The sequence below is a fragment of the Eutrigla gurnardus genome (assembly GCF_963514095.1).
Source record: "Eutrigla gurnardus genome assembly, chromosome: 18".
NCBI classification, from domain to species: domain Eukaryota; kingdom Metazoa; phylum Chordata; class Actinopteri; order Perciformes; family Triglidae; genus Eutrigla; species Eutrigla gurnardus.
In genome coordinates this window covers 18,636,987-18,659,843 of record NC_139929.1, presented here as the reverse complement: position 1 = coordinate 18,659,843, position 22,857 = coordinate 18,636,987, and the positions used below count along the sequence as shown (strand labels likewise).

Genomic DNA, 22,857 nt, shown 5'->3' with positions numbered 1-22,857 from the left:
GCCAAACAAATTGTACCTGTATCAAACAATTTGAAGTTGTGGACAAAATTTGAATACGTGTAAATCTGAACGTGAGCAATAAATGTTCAATGTATTGTGGCGCCCGCGGGACAGAGGTAAGGAGGAGGGAACCGGGGAGCATAATAAATAACGTGTATGTACCGCCGCGGCATGTGACAGCCACGGCGCTGTGGCCACCGCACTCCGCAGCATCGACAGCATCCCTGCCACAGTCTTTAATAAAGAACATTGATTGTGAATTTGGTGTGGACAGCCCTCTTTTCCCTGAAATTGGTCACGTAGCGCCTTCTCGTAAACCGGAGGAGCCACACTGGTGGAGAATGCGGGCACCGAGGATCGGACCAATATCAGGGGAAAGCCGCACCAAGTTATCACCATGAATCCCGATCCTGATTACGCCGGTCTCTGCGCACAGCTGCTGGAGATACAGCGGGCGCAGCTGGAGCAGACCGGCGCGCTGACTCGAAGGCTCCTCGAGTGGGACCAGGGGAGTCGAATAGACCCCGCGAGGTTCCTGGTGAAGCAGAAGGAAGAAGACGAGGTGGAAACTTTCCTTCTGACGTTCGAAAGGAAGGCCACCAGGGAGGGTTGGCCCGGAGACCAGTGGACGGACCTGATCGCGCCCTTCCTCTCCGGGGCGGCACAGACCGCCTATCGGGACCTCTGCGAGGTACGCACCATCCCGTATGAAGACCTGAAAGCGGAGATCCTGAAGCGGCTAGGACACACCCTCATCTCAAGGGCCCAGCGGGTACATGAGTGGACATTCAACCTCGCCGAGTCCCCGCGTATGTATGAGTATGTATGAGCTGACCAGACTCATGAATCGGTGGCTGACCAGCGAGCCCGCTGTCCCAGGTCCGGTGGAGAGGGCGATCATGGACCGATACCTCCGTGCCCTGCCCTACGAGGCGAAGCGGCTCGCATGCCAGAGCAACCCCCAGAGCGCAGAACAGCTGGTGGCGCAAGCGGTACTGCGAGCCAGCCGTCCGACAAAGGTGGAGGTCCCAGGACGTCCGCGGAGCTCTGAGCCGGTAAAACCTCTTCCCCACACCCCCATGGAGCGCCCGGCGCCAGCGGCTGACCTGAGGAGGTGTTTCACCTGCGGTGGCCTGGGACACCTTTCCTGGGGGTGTCCCCTTCGCCAGGATGTCTCGATGCCCTCGGCTTCCTCCGATCCGAACCCCCAGAAACCCTGTGGCCTCCTCTCCGCCTGCCGGGGCCAAGCAGACGGACCCAACCCCGTGACCCTCATCCGCGTCAACGGACGCGACGCCTCGGCCCTCCTAGACTCAGGGAGCGCGGTGCCGCTAGTCCGCCCCGAGTTCGCCTCCGGCCCGCCGCTTCCGGACACGGTGGCCGTGACCTGCATTCACGGCGAGACCCGCCGCTACCCCACCGCCCACGTCGAGGTGCAGACGACGCAGGGCACATTCCAGGGCGCAGTGGGCCTCGTCCCGGACCTGCCAGTAGAGGTACTCATTGGCCGAGACGCGGCCCTGTTTCACCCCCTCTGGTGCTCTCTGGCAAAACGAGACGGGGCCAGGAAGCCGCCCCCTCCCAGAAGAGTGCCCCGTGATAACCCGCTATGTGGACTAAATGAGGTCGGCCCCGAGGACTCCACCGAGCCCCTCTCCGAGGGCGCTGCTAGCGCTGCAGCCGAGCGAGCAGAGGAGGCGATCCGAGCCGCGCCTCCGGGGCGACACCCCCTCTCCCCAGCCAACGAGGAGGAGGACCTCCTCGAACTGTTTCCCCTGGGCTCCGACGCTCCGCCCCTTACGCCACGGCTGTCCGGAAGGTTCGGGACTGCCCAACTGGAGGACCGCAACCTCGCCAGCGCGCTGAGCCAGGTCGCCGTGGTGGATGGCCACCCAGTGCAAGGGGTAAGGCCACTCTCACACCCATTCTTTGCCATTAAAGGAAAACTGTTGTACCGTGTGATAATGAAGGACGGGGAGCAGGTCGAGCAGCTGCTAGTGCCCCGCCCTTTTGTCCCGTCTGTCCTACAGATGGCCCACAGCCACCTCCTCGGCGCCCACCTTGGGGCAGAAAAGACCCTCGAACGAGTGGTCGGCCGGTTCTACTGGTGTTGGGACCTAACCGTTAGGACTACACAATGCGGCCTACAAAGCCTACCCATGCGGCCAGGACAAAGGGACAAAGGGGGTTAAAAACTACACCGCCATTTTAGTTTCACCCAGGTGAGAAATGTGACGTCACACAACTGGTGCCCTATTGGCTGACAACTGCAGGCACCCCAGGGGGTCCCCGGCAGCAGCCGTGAGCTTTATAAACCGAAGCCGCCTTCCTACAACCGGCGCAACACCATGTTGCAACGGGAGGCGACCCCTCCTGCAGCGCACCGCTGCAACAAGAGGAACCAAGCCGGTTCCTGCCTTCCAGCTACCAGACGCTGTCTGAAGTAAGCTGACTAAATCGCCAAGCCGCGATTATATCGCCGCTCGTGGAAGGAGGAAACACCAACTGTTTTCTTTATTTGAGTTTGATCAACGAGAGGAAACCTGACGCCGGGGCCCTAGAACTACCGCCGTTACGGAACGCCGTCATCGCCAGGACGGACTCGCAGCTTACGCAACGATACCAGTAAGAGGCTATCAGTCTGGGCAGAGACATAAGTGATAGTGTAGGATATGCTTGTAATTCTTGCTAACGTGTTTTAAGTTCTGATCGCGGACCGCCGAGTCCGTTTGTTCATGTGCTGCTGTATTTGAATGCTGATCGTGCACCCACGCAGCTGGGTTGATTTCTGTAACAGTGTTTTCGCCTAACATCCGCCATATTCGCGAGCTCAGAAAGCCTCTGCTATCAGTAAAAAGACCGGTCTCGCGGAATAAACGCCAGTTCATTCACGCGCGCCCGTGTGATAGCGGCACGCCTTCTGAGCCTCAGAATATCGCTTGCGCATTCTCTCTCTCTTTGTTTGTGTCCCGCCAACCCCCACCCACACACCGCACACTGCACACACACATCCTCCGCCAGCTGTTTCCAGCTCCGGACGTTGAGGACATAGCTCCACCTCTCGCTCTCTCTCTCTCGCTCTCTCCCTCTCGCGATCCTGTCTGACGTCAGTGGCTCCGCCCCTGAACGCTGTGAGGAATAGCTCCGTCTGATGGTCGCGCCCGACCATATCTCTCTCTCCCTCTCTCTCTCTACACGCACACACACAAGCACACACAAACACACACACACTCCACGTGTGTCTCTCCTTCTGTTTAGCTTAGTTTTGTGTGTTAGGTAGTTAGGTAATAAGGCTTTGTTAATTGCAGTGTTATTGATTGTGATCATTATTACTGATTTTAATAAATCTTATTATATTATAACTAGCGGTCTCTTGTGCTTGTTGTGTATATGTCACTGGATAACAGCAGGTTGTGAAGGCTAGTGCTTGAATTTCACGCCTTTTAATTGTTCGATTGGTTTTGTACTCCTATGCCAATGATCACAATGATTGGCATGAGTATAAAACCTTTATATTGAGACTGAATACAGTTTTAGGTTATCTTTTCCCTGATCCCAGGGTGGTGCCCCGTTTATTCATGATTATATCATGATAATATATTATATATAATTATTAATATCGATAATCATATTGACATTAATAATTAGCTGTTGATAACCAAATCTGCTCCTGCTACAACCCCAACACTGGGTTGGGGTGAAGAGGGAGGTGGAGGACCACTGCCGAAAGTGCCCCGACTGCCAGATGGTGGCGCCCCGGCCACGCGTAAGTGTCACGGCCGAGCAGAGGGTGGACCCAAAATGCAGGACACAGGCTTAGAGAAGACAAAAGACTTTAATCCAAAAAACGGGTTCGGTACACAGAATAGCAGTCCAAGACAGGCAGACAAATCCAGAGGGGGTCAGGCAGAGGCAGGGTCGAAGAGATCGGGCAAAAATCCAGTAACCGGAGAGAAACACTAGGACACAAGGAATAACGCTGGAACGATAGACGAGGCTAAACGAACTGGCACCGAAGGTGAGGGGAACAAACTATTTAAGCACACAGGGGAGGAGGGACAACGAGACACAGGTGAAACACATCAGGGCGGGGACAGGTAATCACACAGGAGGTAAGGACACAGGGGCAGGAAGTGACGGACCTAGAACAGAGACAACAGGGTGAGTAACAAAATAAAACACAGAAGCACAAGACAGAAACTGACAAAATAAGAGGGAAACACTTAGCTGGGGAGATATGACAGTACCCCCCCCTCAACGGCCGACACCTGGCGGCCTCGGCTCCCCAGGATGTTCACGGTGGAAGTCTCGGATAAGGTCTGGGTCCATGATGTGTCTAGCAGGCACCCAGGAGCGTTCCTCCGGACCGTAGCCCTCCCAGTCAACCATGTACTGGAAACCACGTCCCCGTCGGCGAACAGCCAGAAGCTTGCGGACCGTGAAGACAGGGCCCCCGTCCACAAACCGGGGGGGAGGTGGGGGTCTGGAGGCAGGGACCAGAGCGCTTTCTCTGGAGGGTTTCACCTGGCTGATGTGGAATGTCGGATGCACCCTCATGGTCCTGGGGAGTCTTAGCCTCACAGCAACAGGATTAATAACTTTAGAAATCGGAAATGGACCCACAAACCTGGGGGCAAGCTTCCTGGCTTCCACACGGAGGGGCAGGTTCTTTGTAGAAAGCCACACTTTTTGTCCCTCCTGATAACTGGGTCCCTTGGAGCATCGCCTGTCTGCCGCCACCTTATACTGGTCCGAGTGGCGCAGTAGAGAGCGTCTGGCGATGGCCCATGTACGGCGGCAGCGGCGGATCAGGGCAAGAGCTGATGGGACGTTGACCTCCTTTTCCACGGCAGGGAAGAGTGGTAGCCGTAGACACAGTGGAAGGGTGAAAAACCAGAGGAGGAGCTGGGGAGAGAGTTGTGGGCATATTCAGCCCAGATTAGTTGTTTACTCCAGGAGCTGGGGTTCTGGGTGGCGAGGCAACAAAGGCTGGTCTCCAGGACTTGGTTTAAGCGTTCCGTCTGACCGTTGGATTGAGGGTGATAACCTGAGGACAGGCTGACCGTGGCTCCCAGGAGCGAACAAAAGGTCTGCCAGAACTGGGCCTCAAACTGGGGACCTCGGTCGGAGACAATATCCTTGGTTGTGAATGGTTGTGTTGGTTGAGAATGGTTGTGTTACCTTCCGAAGGTGGGAGTCCAGTGACAAAGTCTACAGAGATGTCCGACCAGGGCCGTCGTGGCACCGGGAGAGGGCAAAGCAGGCCTGAAGTGGGGCGACGGGAGGTTTTGCACCGAGCGCACACAGGGCAGGCAGTGACGTAGTCCGTGATGTCCCTTTCCATGGCGGGCCACCAAAATCTTTGCCTTGTCACAAAGAGGGTTCGTTTGACTCCTGGGTGGCAGGAGAGTCGGGAAGCGTGGGCCCAGTGAATGACCTGTGAACGAAGCTGATCAGGGACAAATAAACGATTCGGCGGACAGCCGACTGGTGGGGGATTATTAACATTAGCTCTTAAGACCTGGTCCTCTATTCCCCAGGAAACAGCCCCCACCACACAGGACGGAGGGAGAATCGTTGAGTCAGAATGATCATTACTCTCGGCTGAAAACAGACGAGACAGAGCATCAGGTTTGGTGTTCTTGGAGCCAGGACGGTAAGACAGGGTGAAATTAAAGCGGGTCAGGAAAAGAGCCCACCTTGCTTGACGAGCATTCAGTCTCTTGGCCTTCTTCAGGTACTCCAGGTTCTTATGATCAGTCCATACGAGAAAGGGGCTCTGTGCTCCCTCCAGCCAGTGCCGCCACTCCTCCAGTGCCACCTTCACCGCCAGCAGTTCTCTGTTTCCCACGTCGTAATTTCTCTCTGCAGGGGAAAGTCTTTTAGAGAGATAAGCACAGGGGTGCAGACGGCCGTCTGCTGCAGACCTCTGGGAAAGGACTGCCCCAATGCCCACGTCCGATGCATCCACCTCCACAACAAACTGGCGTTCCGGATCTGGCACGGTGAGTATGGGAGCAGACGAGAAACTTTTCTTGAGGGAAGTGTAGGCGGAGTTGGCACGGCTAGTCCACTGGAAAGGAGTCTTAGGAGAGGTTAGAGCATGTAAAGGTGCAGCAATAGAGCTAACATTTCTTATGAACTTCCTATAGAAATTGGCGAAGCCCAGAAATCGCTGCACCTCCTTCCTGGAGGTGGGAATCGGCCATTCAGCCACTGCCCTCACCTTCTCCTGATCCATCGCCACCTTTCCTTGGGTAATCTTGAAGCCGAGGAAGGACACAGAGTCAACATGAAATTCACACTTCTCGGCCTTGACATAGAGCTGGTGCTGGAGGAGCCGCTGTAGGACCTTGCTGACATGCTGGATATGAGACTGCTCATCAGGAGAGAAGATCAGGATATCATCCAAGTAGACAAACACAAAGTCATTCAAAAAGTCCCTTAGGACGTCATTAACCAGTGCCTGGAAAACTGCTGGTGCATTAGTTAGGCCAAAAGGCATCACCAGATACTCATAATGGCCGCTGGGTGTGTTAAAAGCAGTCTTCCACTCATCCCCCTACCTGATTCTGACCAAATGATAGGCATTGCGGAGATCTAATTTGGTGAACCATTTGGCTCCTTGTAACAGTTCAAAAGCAGAAGAGATCAAAGGGAGGGGGTACCTGTTCTTAATGGTGATGTCATTAAGTCCTCTGTAATCAATGCAGGGCCGTAGAGATTTATCCTTTTTGTCCACAAAGAAGAACCCTGCTCCGGCAGGTGAGGAGGAGGGACGGATGATTCCAGTGGCGAGGGATTCCTCAATGTACTTCCTCATGGCCAAGGTCTCTGGTCCAGACAGGGAGTAAAGCCTCCCCTTAGGCGGAGCAGCTCCTGGAAGGAGCTCAATAGCACAATCATACGAGCGATGTGGAGGAAGGGAAAGGGCTCGGGCTTTATTGAACACCTCCCTAAGCTGGTGGTAACAGGAGGGAACCTTGGAGAGGTCGGGATAATCAGCGTCAACTGAGGGGGTCAGAGCCTTGGTGGTGGGAAAACAATTTCCCATACAGTCTTTACCCCAGAATATTACTTGACTAGTGTTCCAGTCTATGTGTGGGTTATGTGAGGAGAGAAGGAGAGACTGAGTGTGATGAGTGACCTTACAGATAAGTCTGCCGTCCAGAGCGAAGGCCTCTATGGGTCTCTGAAGCCGATAAGTCTTTAGCCCGAGAGAACTAGCAAGAGAAAAGTCCATGAAATTAGCATCTGAGCCTGAGTCAATAAACACTGGGGTTACTACAGTTTGTGAAGGAGAGGTAAGGGTGGCTGAGACTTGCAGTTTAGCAGGATTAGAGATGGATAAGGTACTGCTAGTGAGCACCCTTACCTTGCTGGAAGGTGCCGAGTTTCTTAGAGGGCAGGTGGCGATATAATGTCCGTTCTGCCCACAGTAAATGCACCTCCCCTCCACCATACAGCGCTGTCGTTCCTCCAGAGAGAGGCGGGTGCGTCCCACCTGCATGGGCTCCTCCGCCGGTGAAGAGGAAGTAGTCCTGGGAGGAGAAGGGCGACGCCATGAAGAAGACGGGGATCTCCCTCGGGAGAACTGGCGCCTCTGCTGGCGGGGCGGAGAATATGTTGACCTGCGGCGATCCCGTTCCCTCTCATATAGACGCTTGTCTATCTTAATAGTTAGGGCGATGAGAGAGTCAAAGTCTGCAGGCAAGTCGAGTGGGGTGAGTTGATCCTTGAGGGAGTCAGAAAGGCCCTCGATGAATGTGTCGAACACGGCTTCCTGATTCCAGCCGCTCTCCGCTGCCAGGGTCCGGAACTCGATGGCGTAATCAGAAACGCGGCGTCCTCCCTGCCGCAATCGCACCAGGGCCCGCGCTGCCTCCCGGCTGGGGGCAGTCAGCTGGAAAATCTGGGTAAAAGTCTTGGTGAACTGAGCCAAAGAATTGCAGATTGACTCCATTCAGCTGTAGCCCAAGCATCGGCTCTACCCGTCAGGTGGGAGATGATATACGCCACCTTGGATCGGTCGGAGGGAAAAGCCGCCGCCTGGAGCTCGAAGTGGAGTTCACACTGCGTGAGGAAGGCGGAGCAATCCCCCGAATCCCCGGAGAACATGGCTGGCTTGGAGAGGTGAAGAGGCACGGGGAGAGACAAAGGGGCGGTGTAACCAGCCGGAGACGCCGCGGCGCTGGTGGCGGGAGACAAAGATGGCGACTGTGTCTGCTGCAACTTATCCACCAAAAAGGTAATCTGGGCACTCATAGACGACATGAAGCTTTCCTGTCTGTCAGAGACTCCCCGAACCTCATGTCTCAGAGCGCTGATGTGGTCATCTTGACTCTGAATCTTCTGTGCGTGCGCCTGCAGCACAGAGCCAGCGTCCGCTGGGTCCATACTGGCCAGTTCGTTCTGTCACGGCCGAGCAGAGGGTGGACCCAAAATGCAGGACACAGGCTTAGAGAAGACAAAAGACTTTAATCCAAAAAACGGGTTCGGTACACAGAATAGCAGTCCAAGACAGGCAGACAAATCCAGAGGGGGTCAGGCAGAGGCAGGGTCGAAGAGATCGGGCAAAAATCCAGTAACCGGAGAGAAACACTAGGACACAAGGAATAACGCTGGAACGATAGACGAGGCTAAACGAACTGGCACCGAAGGTAAGGGGAACAAACTATTTAAGCACACAGGGGAGGAGGGACAACGAGACACAGGTGAAACACATCAGGGCGGGGACAGGTAATCACACAGGAGGTAAGGACACAGGGGCAGGAAGTGACGGACCTAGAACAGAGACAACAGGGTGAGTAACAAAATAAAACACAGAAGCACAAGACAGAAACTGACAAAATAAGAGGGAAACACTTAGCTGGGGAGATATGACAGTAAGAGCCCCCTTAATTCCCCTCCCAATTATAACCACCCCCTTCAGCCGAATAGGGATGGACCTGGTCAGACCCCTCCCAAAGAGCAGTAGTGGGTACCAATACATCCTCGTCGTGTTGGACTACGCCACCCGCTACCCAGAGGCCATTCCTCTCCGCACCATGGCTACGAAGGGCATCGCCAAGGAGCTGGTGCTGATGTTCACCCGGGTTGGCATCCCTGAGGAGATCCTGACCGATCAAGGTACCCCCTTTATGTCTGGACTGATGCGCGAGATGTGCAAACTACTACGCATTAAACAGTTATGCACATCCGTATACCACCCACAGACTGACGGCTTAGTGGAAAGGTTTAATCAGACCTTGAAGAAAATGTTAAAGAAAGTGATGGAAATGGACGGGAGAAACTGGGATCAGCTACTGCCTTTCCTAATGTTTTCGATACGTGAAGTTCCCCAGGCATCCACCGGTTTCTCCCCGTTTGAACTACTTTATGGACGGAGACCCCGAGGCCTGCTGGACCTGGCCAAGGAGGCGTGGGAACAGCAACCCTCTCCCCACCGAACGATGATTGAACATGCGGAGGGCCTCCGTAAGCGAATGACGACGCTGTGGCCGCTCGTGAGAGAGCACATGGCCGAGGCCCAAACGGCACAGGCACGGGTCTACAACCGGGGGGCGCAACCCCGCGAGTTCCAGGTGGGGGATAAAGTCCTGGTGTTAATTCCCACGGTGGAGTGCAAGTTCCTGGCGCGGTGGCAGGGGCCATATGAGGTGATCGAGAGGACGGGCGAAGTTAACTACAGGGTACGACAGCCAGGTAGACGACACCCCACCAAAATATATCACATAAACCTCCTGAAAAAGTGGGTGAAAAACAATATTTGTGTTCTTTTAAAACACAAACACAAATCGATAAGTACAACTGCTCAAAATCACAAATCACGCCCTCCACTGAGATATGTGGTGCAAAATGATCTTTGCATTCAGTCTATGGTGCAAAAAGCGGGTGCTGATCTGAGAGCGACTGATCCCAACACTGTTACAGATGAACGTTTTGCACCAATAATACCTTCATACACTTCCATATAAAGCAAACCGACTTATGGCAAGAGTTGCACGCACTGAGGTGAGGTTTAACAGTAACGACTATCAGTGGATTAGGCAGCCAGGCTAGCGGACGGGCGGGCAGGCAGGCAGGCAGGCATTATTGATCCCAAGCTGGGAAATTAAAGTGTAGCAGCAGCATTACACACAGTGACAACACAGTAAGATAGATAAAGAACCCAATAAGTAAAGAGACAACATATAAAAAGAGCAATATATAATGTATAAATAGCAGTAGAGTTCCAAATTGAAAAGTGAAAAAATCAGGTGCAGTGAACAGATAAACATAATAGGCTTGAATACTGTATTATGAATGAACAGAGTTTTAGCTTGTAGAGTGTGATGGCATGTGGCAGTAAAGATTTCCTGTATCTGTCCCTTTGATAGCGGAGCTGGAGCAGCCTGTGGGAGAAGGTGCTCCGCTGTTTGTGTGATGGAGAGGGTGCTGATCATTGTTTATGATGGATAACAGTTTATTCAGCGTTGTCCTCTCCACCACGGACTCAAAAGACTCCAGCCTGAGACCAAGTGCAGAGCCAGCCTTCTTGATGATGATTTATCAAGTCTGTTGGTGTTGCTGGCTCTGATGCTGCTGCCCCAACACACAGCAGCAAAGAAAATGGCGCTGGAACCAACAGACTGGTAGAAGATCTCCAACATCTTGCTGCACACACAAGGATCTCAGCTTCCTCAGGGAATAAAGTCTGCTCATCCCCTTCTTGTACAGCCTCTTTGTTAGAACATAATGCTTCATTCACACATTCTTATCACACTGTAGGAAACAACATTGCTATTGTCAGATGAGTGACAGCTTTGTCCAGATCATTTTCTGTAGAGCTAGCCCGACATCCATCTTCAGAGCTACGTCCTGAGCATTAACACTTTACAGCCCAACTCGTCACCATAAAAACTGAACTGAAAACCTGAAACAGTTCAATGTCTGTTCTACTCCTGTTCTATTTCTATGAACGCAAGTCCTTTGCAATGTCTGAATTCAGTCTGGAATGTTACCCTTGTGCGCCCTGTTTGTAAATACCGTTCCACGTTTTTATGCGCTTGTTGCAAAAGGATTGCGCCTCAAGTGGGCGCAAAAGTGTTAGTTAATCTAGCCCTCTGTGTGTCTCTCTCATATTCACACACAGAGAGAGTCAGAAGTTTTTTTTTTTTTATTTAACCTTTATTTAACCAGGTGGGTCAATTGAGAACCAATTCTCATTTGCAATGACGGCCTGGCCAAGAAGCAGCAGCAAGGCAGAGTACAAAAAACATAAACAGACATAGAGACAGATTACACAACATTACAGTATTAAAAGATAAAAGATAATGACAATAACAGCGAATGGGCATATCCGGTGTGGAAGAAAAACTCTCCAGGTCCAATTCTGGGGCTGGTTCAAATGAGGTTTAATCACTGACAGTGGAGAAAAGAAATTCACAGTGTATCCATGAAGATCCATTCTCCCGAATGGCCTGGCCGAGGTGGATTTATACAGAACTCTCTGGAGAACAAAAGGGAAGGCGTCATGAGTGATTTGCATTGAATCAACACATGTCTCTCTGCAGAGGAAGAGACATCTGTGGATGTCTACAATGCAGGGGTGGACTGGGACAAAAATTTGGCCCTGGACTTTTTGGTCTAGACCGGCCCACTACAATCCGCGCGCAGATATCGCCCCGTTGATGTACAAACACATAAGTTCTTAATAACACCACTATAATAAACAATATCCCTTTATATTCTGAAGCCTTGAATAAAATAAATGATAACTACGCATTGTGTTGCTCACTTGCTCTTAAGAAGGATACTGGAGAAAGGATTTAAGATTCAAGAGTGTTTATTTATCACTCACTCATACAGGTACAAGCAGTGAATCATGACATTGACAGGCTGGCAGCCAGGTACTGCAGGTCACTCAGAAACCAGTGGTCGTTGAGAGTGATGATTTAAAAACAGCTGAAGGGTGTCTGAGTTGGGACGGGTGAAATAATCTATGGGTGGGCTCACTGGGCTGCCTGGGGTCTCTGGTGAGATCATCTCCACAGGAGATGATGTACTGGGCCTGTCGCCTATCACAAACCTGGACATGAAAAGTAGAGGAATAGTGTGGAATAAGTTAAGTCTGAACAAGATTACATGCAAATAATGAGTCTGCACGCAATCAGAACTTTGGTTAGTTGGCTAAAGTATGGAAAACAATAGTATATTGATCTGAAAAATGGACAAACACTAATTTTATTTTAGAAAGATAGTACAGCTCAACATAATGTATAGACAATGAAGCATGACATAAGAGGAAATACTTGTAATTTGTGTACTGCATCATGAGTAATATGTATGCAGATGTTTTACTGTAATATAGTTAATCAGTGTTTTATTAATTTGAACTGTATGTTAAACTGTTGAAGGACAATAAACCATAAACACTGACTGAAAAAAATATGTAAAGCATACATATTTGTTAAGTTGTAAACACTTTAACTCTGGTGACCTGATTTGGGGGATGTCATTATAGGTGAATATGGTTATTGTTTTCCAATACTTTAGATAACTAGATTTAGTTGTAACACACCACACCATCCAGAGTTTGCTATTTATTATGTCAAGTAAAGTTCATAGACAGTTAAGCAACCGTTCTGAAGCATTTATTTGAATGAATGTTTATCCACACTTTTCTGGAAGGCACCTACCTGCTACCTCCTTCACATGGAGTCTCTTCTTCCTCAACATTTCTTTCAGCCTCCTCCTGCACCATAAGGGCAGTGATGGGAGCCTCTCTGTCACTGTCAGACTCACGTGAAGGACACGGACCTGCTTCGGTGCTGCTAGCTCCGGCCAGGCCGGCCCCTGCTGCAAACATCTGCGTGATAGTTCAACTTTTAGCAGCCTGTGCTGCTAGAGCTTTTCTTTTCTTTTCCCTCAATTTTTCTGCACCGCCTTTGCGTTTTTTACTTTCCTTCTCCATTTTTGTTTTTCGTGTGGTGTTATGTTGTTGTTGTTTTTTTCTCTCGCGCCGTCTCTCATCATCGACTCCTCATCATTAAAAATGATTGGACGAGGGGGGGTCTAGAACATGCGTGGGTGGGACTCCTGGGCCTCTAAAGCCTCTCATAGGGCCATTCTGTAGACAGACAAGCCACCGGGCCAATCATCACCTCTCACCTCTCTGTCTGCAGCTGATCACTGTGGGCCGAGCTGGTGCACGTCTCTCTCCCCGGGCCGCCCGGGAGAGTTACACTAGTTATCAAAGCAAGGCGAGGCATGGCAAAAAAATAAATAATAATAATAAATAAATAAAAAAAACGGCCGTCCATCGGCCCATTAGTGACCGGCCCACCGGGAAAAGTCCCGGTACTCCCGATGGCCAATCCACCCCTGCTACAATGTGTGACTGTTCTCGGGACAGCTAGACAATGTCACAACAGGAGCCACTCGTCGGGCCTTGATCAATGTATGTGAGACAAAGAGGCCATCCACACATAGCAAAACAAACTTTTTTTCTCCGTTTTGCCTTGGCGTCATTTCAAGAAAATTTGCGTCCAGACGAATCCACTGAAAACGACACAGCGCACTGTAGTACATATTCCAGGCCTATATGTGGCGCTGTTTCTGCTACAAAAATGCAGAAGAAGAGACGGAGCTTGACCACTTGGAGGAAGTGTGAGTCCACTTTATGGCTCGGTTAGAGGATTTACGAACCCTTAACCCTCCTGTTATGTTACGGGTCAAATTGACCCGTTTTAAAGTTTGAAGATCTAGGAAAAATAGTTAAAAGTATTTTTTCAGTATGAAAATTCTTCTGCTTGCCTTAATTAGTGTAATCAACATATAATATGAAAATGGTTCATCTCACATATTTGCAACCACCCCCTGCATGTTTATATCACATAGATACTGTTCGGGTCAATTTGACCCAGCAGTCAAACTGGAGGTAAAAGGGTGTCAGAAATGTCAGAGTATTTCTTTCTTTGCAACATTGAGACATATTTCACCCCAATCACACACACACACACACACACACACACACACACACATACCCCCCCCCCCCCCCCACTATGAAGGTAAATCGATGTCAAAACACTTAGAAAGACGCGCAGCAGCGTGTGTGTGAACGCATGGTTACTTTGTAATGCGTGCGTGCGTGCGTGCGTTGTTGCGCGCAGATTGTATGTCACGCGTAACAAGAAGCTGCGTACATATGAAGCAGCGTGCGCACGTCTGTCTGTCACTGTTTGACAAATGTTGTTACGCGTTCACACGTACGTGCGGTCGCAGATTCTGATGCTGCGCGGCCGGAAGCTGATCTGCTGTGCGCGCACCAAACGTGTAACATGAGCGTGTAATGTAGTTGGCCTTTTCATTTAAGTCAACCAGGGGAGGCAGCAGCGAGCCATACTTTGCCTGCCGGACCGGAAATTTAAAAGAAGAAGAAGAAAAAGAAGAAGGAGAAAGGAGAGTGGGAAAGATGGTGAGTACTATATAAATACATAGGTAATTTGTGTTGTGTAAGTTTTAAAGTAGAGTCTGGAGTATTGCTTGTTGCAGTGTAAACAAAACATTGAAACTGGGCCCCTCCTCTCGGGCTCAACTGTGTAACGTAACGTAGCCTCCTGCCACAGACAGCAGCAGTTATGAGGACCACAAAGGAAAGGAAATATAGCCTAGTCCAGCGGTACTCAATACTACTATACCACTATTTGTGTTTTGGTTGGGTCAACACGTGTATCGGGACTTGTCTCCATGCCAACAGACAGCCTGTTATTGGGTCGCGCTGCGAGCATTTTTAAGTTTCACTTTCGTTTTTGAAGCGGTTCGCATGTTGCCACTTTGCCAGTAGGAGCATAGATAGATAGCATAGACGGGAAAAGATTACATGAAGATGGCGTGTTCCAAGTTCTCTGCCTAAAGAAAGGTGGACAGTGAAAATCGCCAATTTAAAGAAGAATGGACTGAAAAGTTTGCATTGATTCTTCCTCCAACCAGCACAAGACCCATGTGCTTAATATGCCAGGAGACTATCTGTGATGAAGATTTCCAATTTGAAAACGGCATTATGAGACAAAGCATACACATTTTGAAGAAACATATCCTCAAAATTCAGAGGTAAGAACAACAAAAAGAAATGCACTAAATACAGTATATCACATGTGGCCTGACCGACCTCAATAAATGGACCTTTGAGTCATTGAAAAACATCTTTGTGGCCCTTGAGGATTTGTATTTGAGTACCCCTGGCCTAGTCCAAGAGAAGCGTGTGCCCGAGGTGACGGTGAACAGTTGATACTCTGCCCCATCGTGTGAGTAACAATCTTAGGACGTAAATGAAGTGGCGTGCATGTATTGGGTGTAAAATTGCAGTGACTGCCATCTTGTTTCCCTCACAGCTTCCGAGTCTGCGCCCGGCAGAGGACAGTGTGCAAGTGGAAGACCAGCGGTGGTCGTGGAGGATCGGTGTTGCCAAGCTACCACAATTACGGACCCCTTCCCCCCACACCCCCTTTTATCATTTCTGTGAATAAATATTGTTTTAAATGCCCTTTACAGTCTCCAAGAACTTTCTTGCCTTTAAACAGCTCCTCGCTCTTACAGAGCTTGCTTTAATTGAAAACACATTTTAAATTACACACATAACTTTTGCTAGCTGGGGTCTATATAGACATGTTATACAATATTATTATTAGATTTAGGCTAATTGAAAAACACAGACACAAAGTTAGTAGCCTAGATACAGTACATGTTTTCCGTTTTTCGTTCTTTTATTTTGAAGCGAAAAACATCACATCTTGCTGTGTAATGAGCTGCATTGGACACAAGCAGATCTATTGAGAACAAAAAATCCATATTTCCTTTTATTTTGGCCAAAAGTAATGCAAAAGTAATGTAAAAGTAGTGTAATGCCTTACAATTCAAAGACAGTAATATTGTAATGTAACTAATTACTTTGAAATGACAGTAAGTAATAAATAATGCATTACGCTTTTGAAGTAACTTGCCCAACACTGGTTCTCACTCATCTAAGAAAGAATCTCTTATTTATCTCGACTCTGAAGACAGCAAAACTGCCATGTCACGTCATCCACCCATGTTTGTATCTCGCATCAGCTTGTTTGAGCCAGCTCACCTGTAGTGAATAGACTTGATTAGAGGGAAGGAGGAGCCCCAGTCAGAACTTAAAGGACAGCAGTAGTTCTCTTCAAACCACATTTGGTCTGGAGAAAGGAAGGAAGCTGCTTTGTCTCTTGTTGGTAAGTCAGAAACTAATTGTAGATTTGGGTTTAGGCATTGTGTGTGTAAAGCTAGTGGTAACATTTAGTCTAGTATTGATAGCTTGTTGTTGAACTTCTTGTGAAGCTGTCTATGGTAAGTGAGCAATCAGCTTGTTTGAGCCAGCTCACCTGTAGTGAATAGACTTGATTAGAGGGAAGGAGGAGCCACAGTCAGTACTTGCGGTAAATTGAGCACTTAAAAGGCTGTCACTACAGCGTCAGCTGCAGCGTCGGGCCATCAGAACGAAGACAGCTGAACAAAGACAAGGGAGTCTATCTGTGGGAGTCAAGACAGCTGAACAAAGACAAGGGAGTCTATCTGTGGGAGTCAAGACAGCTGAACAAAGACAAGGGAGTCTATCTGTGGGAGTCAAGACAGCTGAACAAAGACAAGGGAGTCTATCTGTGGGAGTCAAGACAGCTGAACAAAGACAAGGGAGTCTATCTGTGGGAGTCAAGACAGCTGAACAAAGACAAGGGAGTCTATCTGTGGGAGTCAAGACAGCTGAACAAAGACAAGGGAGTCTATCTGTGGGAGTCAAGACAGCTGAACAAAGACAAGGGAGTCTATCTGTGGGAGTCCATCGAGGAAGCCCATTGAGGTAGGTATAACATCTCAACCCCCCCCCCCCCCCCCCCCCCCTCGCAGCCATGTGTCTTATCCCAGTCAGGACATCGCACTGGAGAAGATTTTACCGAAGTCCCTTCATTCGAGGCTGTAACCCATCCAATCTCTGCTACCCACCAATCTCCACCGGTAAGGAACTTGAAGTACTAGGGGGGCTGTGGAACTGCCAGTCTGCAGTCAAGAAGGCGGACACCATCTCAGCCTATGCCTCCCTGCAGTCTCTCCACTTCCTGGCCCTCACAGAGACCTGGATCACCCCAGAAAACACTGCCACTCCAGCTGCCCTTTCAACTGCCTACTCGTTTTCACACTCCCCAAGACGAACAGGGCGAGGAGGAGGAACTGGGCTCCTCATCTCACCCACATGGTCCTACCAGGTCCTTCCTCTCGACCACCTACCCCAATCTACGCTTGAATTTCACGCCGTCGCTGTCACCATTCCTTTCAAACTCAACATCATAGTGATCTATCGCCCACCCGGTCCTCTTGGTGACTTTTTGGATGAGATGGATGCCCTCCTGAGCTGCTCCCCTGATGATGGCACACCGCTCGTCGTCCTCGGTGACTTCAACATCCACTCGGGAAAGCTACACTCATCTGAATTCATCGACTTCTTTTCCGCATTTGACCTTACGCTCTCCCCCTCTCCACCAACTCACCGGGCCGGGAACCAACTTGACCTTGTCTTCACAAGATCCTGTGGCATCTCGGCAATCTCTGTTACCCCGCTCACCGTGTCCGACCACCACTTTGTGACTTTCTCCCTCCCCATGAAGCCCACCACATCCCTCCCCTCTACGCCTCGAATGGTCACCAGCCGCCGCAACCTGAAATCCCTCACTCCCTCCGCTCTCTCCTCAACTGTTATCTCCTCGCTCCCATCCTCGGAACAGTTCTCCTTAATGCCTACTGAGGAAGCCTCCTCTATCCTGATGTCCTCACTCGCCTCTTCTTTGGACACTCTCTGTCCCCCAATCACACGACCGGCGCGATCATCTCCCCCCCCTCCCTGGCTGTCTGAACCTCTGCGAACCAACAGATCATTGTTGCGAGCGTCAGAGAGAAAATGGAAGAAATCGGGACAGCACGAGGACCTTGCTCACTACCACCTCCTCCTCTCTGACTTCACCTCAACTGTTTCGGCAGCTAAATCTGCCTTCTACCTGGCAAAGATCAACTCTTCTGCCTCCAACCCCAGGAAACTCTTCTCCATGTTCTCTTCCCTCCTCACCCCTCCTACCCCTCCGCCCCCTTCCTTCCTTACTGCCGATGACTTTGCAACTTACTTTACCAAGAAAGTAAATGACATCAGCTCATCATTCACGCCTATTCCCTCCCAGAAGACATCTCCCCCAACTCTCAACTCGGATGGTCTTACCAGCTTGAGCCCCCTCACCTCTGAAGACGTTCACGCACTTGTTACATCTAACCGTGCCACCACCTGCTCCCTTGACCCGATTCCCTCCTCTCTTCTCCAGGACATCTCACACGACATCTTGCCATTCCTCACCACCCTGATCAACTCCTCCCTCACCTCAGGTGTCATTCCAGCGGATTTTAAGACCGCTATCGTGAAGCCTCTCCTGAAAAAACCCACCCTTGACGCTACTGACATCCAAAGCTACAGACCTGTATCTCTTCTTTCATTCCTCTCTAAAACCTTGGAACGTGCTGCCTACAACCAACTGTCATCCTATCTCTTGCGGAAGAACCTCCTAGACCCTAACCAATCAGGATTCAGGACTGCCCACTCCACTGAGACGGCCCTCCTCACTGTGACCGAGTCCCTGCGAGACGCCAAAACATCATCCAACTCCTCCGTTCTCATTCTCCTTGACCTATCTGCTGCATTCGTCACAGTCAACCACCAAATTCTCCTCTCCACTCTGGCTGAACTTGGCATAACCGACTCTGCTCTCACCTGGTTTACATCATACCTGACAAACCGCACCTTTCAGGTCACATGGAATGGCTCTATGTCCAAACCCTGCTCTCTGGACACGGGTGTCCCTCAAGGCTCAGTATTAGGACCGCTTCTGTTCTCACTATACACCAGATCACTAGGTTCTGTTATCACATCGCATGGATTCTCCTACCATTGCTACGCTGATGACACCCAGCTGTTCCTCTCTTTTCCCCCGTCCTCTGACGCTCACATTGCAACTCGCATCTCGGACTGTCTGGCTGACATCTCTGTCTGGACAACTGCACATCACCTCAAGCTTAACCTGAATAAAACCGAACTCCTCTTCATCCCAGGGAAAGACTGCCCTCACATGGACCTGTCGGTCACTGTTGAGGGCATCACAGTATTTCCTTCCTCAACTGCGAGGAACCTGGGTGTAATCCTCGATGACCAACTATCCTGCACCCCCAACATCACTGCTGTGGCCCGATCCTGCAGATTTGCCCTCTACAATATCCGCAGGATTCGGACCTTCCTCACAATGGATGCAACGCAGCTCTTGGTCCAAGCACTGGTCATCTCCCGCCTTGACTACTGCAACTCTCTCCTGGCCGGACTCCCGGCCTATGCGATTAAACCATTGCAGCGTATCCAGAACGCTGCAGCACGCCTTATCTTCAATCTACCCAAATTCTCCCACGTGACCCCCCTCCTCCGTGACCTCCACTGGCTCCCTGTTGCAGCACGCATCCAATTCAAGACGATGACACTGGCCTTCAGGGCCATCAATGGAACGGCACCTGCCTACCTTCAAACACTGGTCAAACCTCATGCCCCGAAGCGAGCACTACGCTCCTCTACTTCAGCTGGCCGGCTGGTACCACCATCGCTGAAATCAAACAAATGTCGCTCAGCAAAGTCCAGACTCTTCTCTGTTCTGGTGCCTCAGTGGTGGAACGAACTCCCGACCAATGTCAGGACAGCAGAGTCATTTGCCATCTTCCGAAAAAGGCTCAAGACTCACCTGTTCAGACTTCACCTCGACTCTACATAGCATGACCCACTAACACCCTCCCTCGACCCCCCCCCCCCCCCGCAAAAAAAAAAAAAAAAAAAAAAAAAACTCGGATCGTAGCACTGTTACTCTTGAAGTACTACTTTACTCAGATGAGGACCTAGCACTTGTTCTATTTTTAGCTCTTACTGCATCGGCAATGATACGTCGTGGTTTCTTTGTTTCCTTCTTTTGACAAATGTACTTATTGTAAGTCGCTTTGGACAAAAGCGTCTGCTAAATGACCTAAATGTAAATGTAAATGCATTGGATCGATTGCACCATCTACTGGATGAAAATGGAACACAGAACAACTACATTACACGCTCATGTTACACGTTTGGTGCGCGCACAGCAGATCAACTTCCGGCCGCGCAGCATCAGAATCTGCGACCGCACGTGCGTGTGAACGCGTAACAACATTTGTCAAACAGTGAGAGACAGACGTGCGCACGCTGCTTCATATGTACGCAGCTTCTTGTTACGCGTGACAGAGTCTGCGCACGTCGTTTCCGCGTACATGTGAGCGCCTGACAAAAATGTTCAATTATCTTCATGCGAGCGTTAATGCGTGCGTTCGCTAAAAAACGCATGAATGTTACGCGTAGTTACTCCGCGTAATGTGATCACAGGCGTGCAGCAGCCATCACGCGTGAACGTGCGCGTGAACGCGTGACCATTATAAGTCAATGAGGAAACTACATTACACGTCAGGCGCTGTGTGCTGCACAGGCGTCAAAGCACGCGTGTGTTACGCGTTCAGTTGATAGTTGCGCAAGTAATATGAAACGATTCTGACGCCATACCCCCACCCACCCACACACACACACACACACACACACACCGACTCACCTCACGCACTGGTATAGTATAGTACTTGGTGCAGTCCTCTCCTGGATCTCCCTCACCATGGCTGCAGCGACTGGGGTCCTTAGCAGGTGCTGCTTCCATTGGATGTGCGGTGTCACAAACGCCTTCCCCAGCTCCTCAAGAAAAATGCACCTCTTGTACAGCTTCGTGACACATTCCAGTCAGGAAAGATCTCAGTCCAGTGTGTGTCTTGGTATCAGCAAAAAGACACCATAGTAAAGTAATCATGGTCCTCTTGTTTCTAGGTTGTTGCTGAGGGAAAAAGAAAGAGAAAGAGGTGCCAGGTCTGCAGGCCATCTGACGATGTCAAGACAAGCATGACCTGTGCGAAATGTGCAAAATTCATTTGCACAAAGCACAGTGTGATGACATGTCACTCGTGTTCTGTGTAGATGAACAGACACACACACACACGTTCATATTTGTTGTATTGTTGTATTGCGATTTTGTTCATTTCTGGTTCACAGTGCATGTATGTAAAACAAAATTTCAATGTTATATTTCAAAGTTATGTAAAACTATTGTGATTTATATGTTGGTCTTTCAAAAGTAATAAAGTAGTGAAACATTAAAAAAAGGTTTGAACATGCACACCATTGCTGTTCCTGACAAATGAACATAACAGGAGAGCATCTACAAGTCTCCACGCACCCCCAAACGAGGAGGACCAGACCTTCAAGGTCACCAGACTTTGAGGCACCTAAACACATCTGGAAACTGATTAACACCTTTGTTTGACAGAGAGCCTCGATTGAAGTATAAGGATAAACACCTTATCGCTTCCTCACCATTTGCTCCCAAGGCATGTTGAAGACCCCTTCCTCCCCTCTGGGAGTCATAAACTAATGACCTGGTCTGCTGGCATGCAGAGAGAGGTCACATGAACTCTGCAAGAAAACATGTTCACATTTTGACCAATCCAAGAAAAGGATGAGATATGTGTTCAACATTAGTTTAAAACCATCCATAATAATCATTGAGGAATTATAAGCATACTGGCGAACGTCCCGTTGTTCTACGACGAAGAACAGAGGAGTTACCAAAAATGCTAAAAATTAACAATGTCATTGTAATGGACTTAACAACTGCACTCATGCAGTCAGACGAAAAATGTGTTTGCTCATTAATCTGCCCGCATCACCAAGGACAAAATGCTTACTAAGTTACCAAACTTGTTTGGGCTAGCTTGATAGGTTTGCATTGTATGTGTTGGATCAAAGTTCCTTTCAACTGTACCTAAAATGATTTGTACAGAGAAATGTTTACAGTTCATGTTTCATTTGTTTGACCTATCATTCTGTGTGAGAACTATATGCAATGTGCCAATTTTGACCATAACGGCGAGATGGTGTTCAAACGTTCTAGTCATAGGATTGCATTTCGTTTTGTTTAACAGTTTAAATCACAAAGATTTCGGACTGTAACTCAAACGGGTCCCTCCTGGACACGCCCCCTCGGTCAGCATAAAAGCTGCGTGTTACAGACACCCATAGCGCTCTTGCCTCCCGGGCTCTGCCTCCCGGCTCTTGCATCCAGGCGCTCTTGCATCCAGGTGCTCTTGCCTCCCGCTCGTTTTCGTACTTTTCTTAGTTCCCAATTTTTACTCCTTTTATCAGAATGGTTCGTTCGACGTTAGATTCTTCATTTTTGCATTTTTAGCTTTTCTTTTTACACAAGCCTTTTTAATCAATGCTAACTCAACCGGCGGCCGCAAAGATTTGGCATATTGACTAACGCTTATACCTAAGCCACCCAAGGCCGAATTCAAGGAGAAGACAGCTGTTTAACTAAGACGGATTACGGCAAGGACAGACGCCCGCTCCGAAACTACCGCAGATCGGCGCTAACGGTTCCCTCGGTCCACGGCAAGGAAGATCCCTTCGGGTCTACGTCACCGACGGAAGAGCGACCGCTTGGAGTTTCAGTAAGCCGAGAAGAAGCGTCCCAAAGTAAGACCGAATCCGCATTCAACAGTAATGACCGAGTTGCAGGGTGAAACTAAGTATAGCGTCTGTTAATATCTAATATCTGTGAGGTCATTTATCCCATTATTCACTTTTTCCTCTTACTAAGGAGTCCAAATTCTTAGGAAGAACCCACTCGCCTTCATCGCCAAACGTGCTAGATGAGCTGTTAATCACAT

The 22,857-nt window shown here is 49.7% G+C and overlaps 1 long non-coding RNA gene across 1 annotated transcript in view; it reads right to left on the bottom strand.

Moving 5' to 3' along the window:
- The window catches only part of LOC311028995, a 386,496-nt gene that overhangs the window by 214,534 nt on the left and 149,105 nt on the right, over positions 1-22,857 (bottom strand). The window lies entirely within an intron of this gene.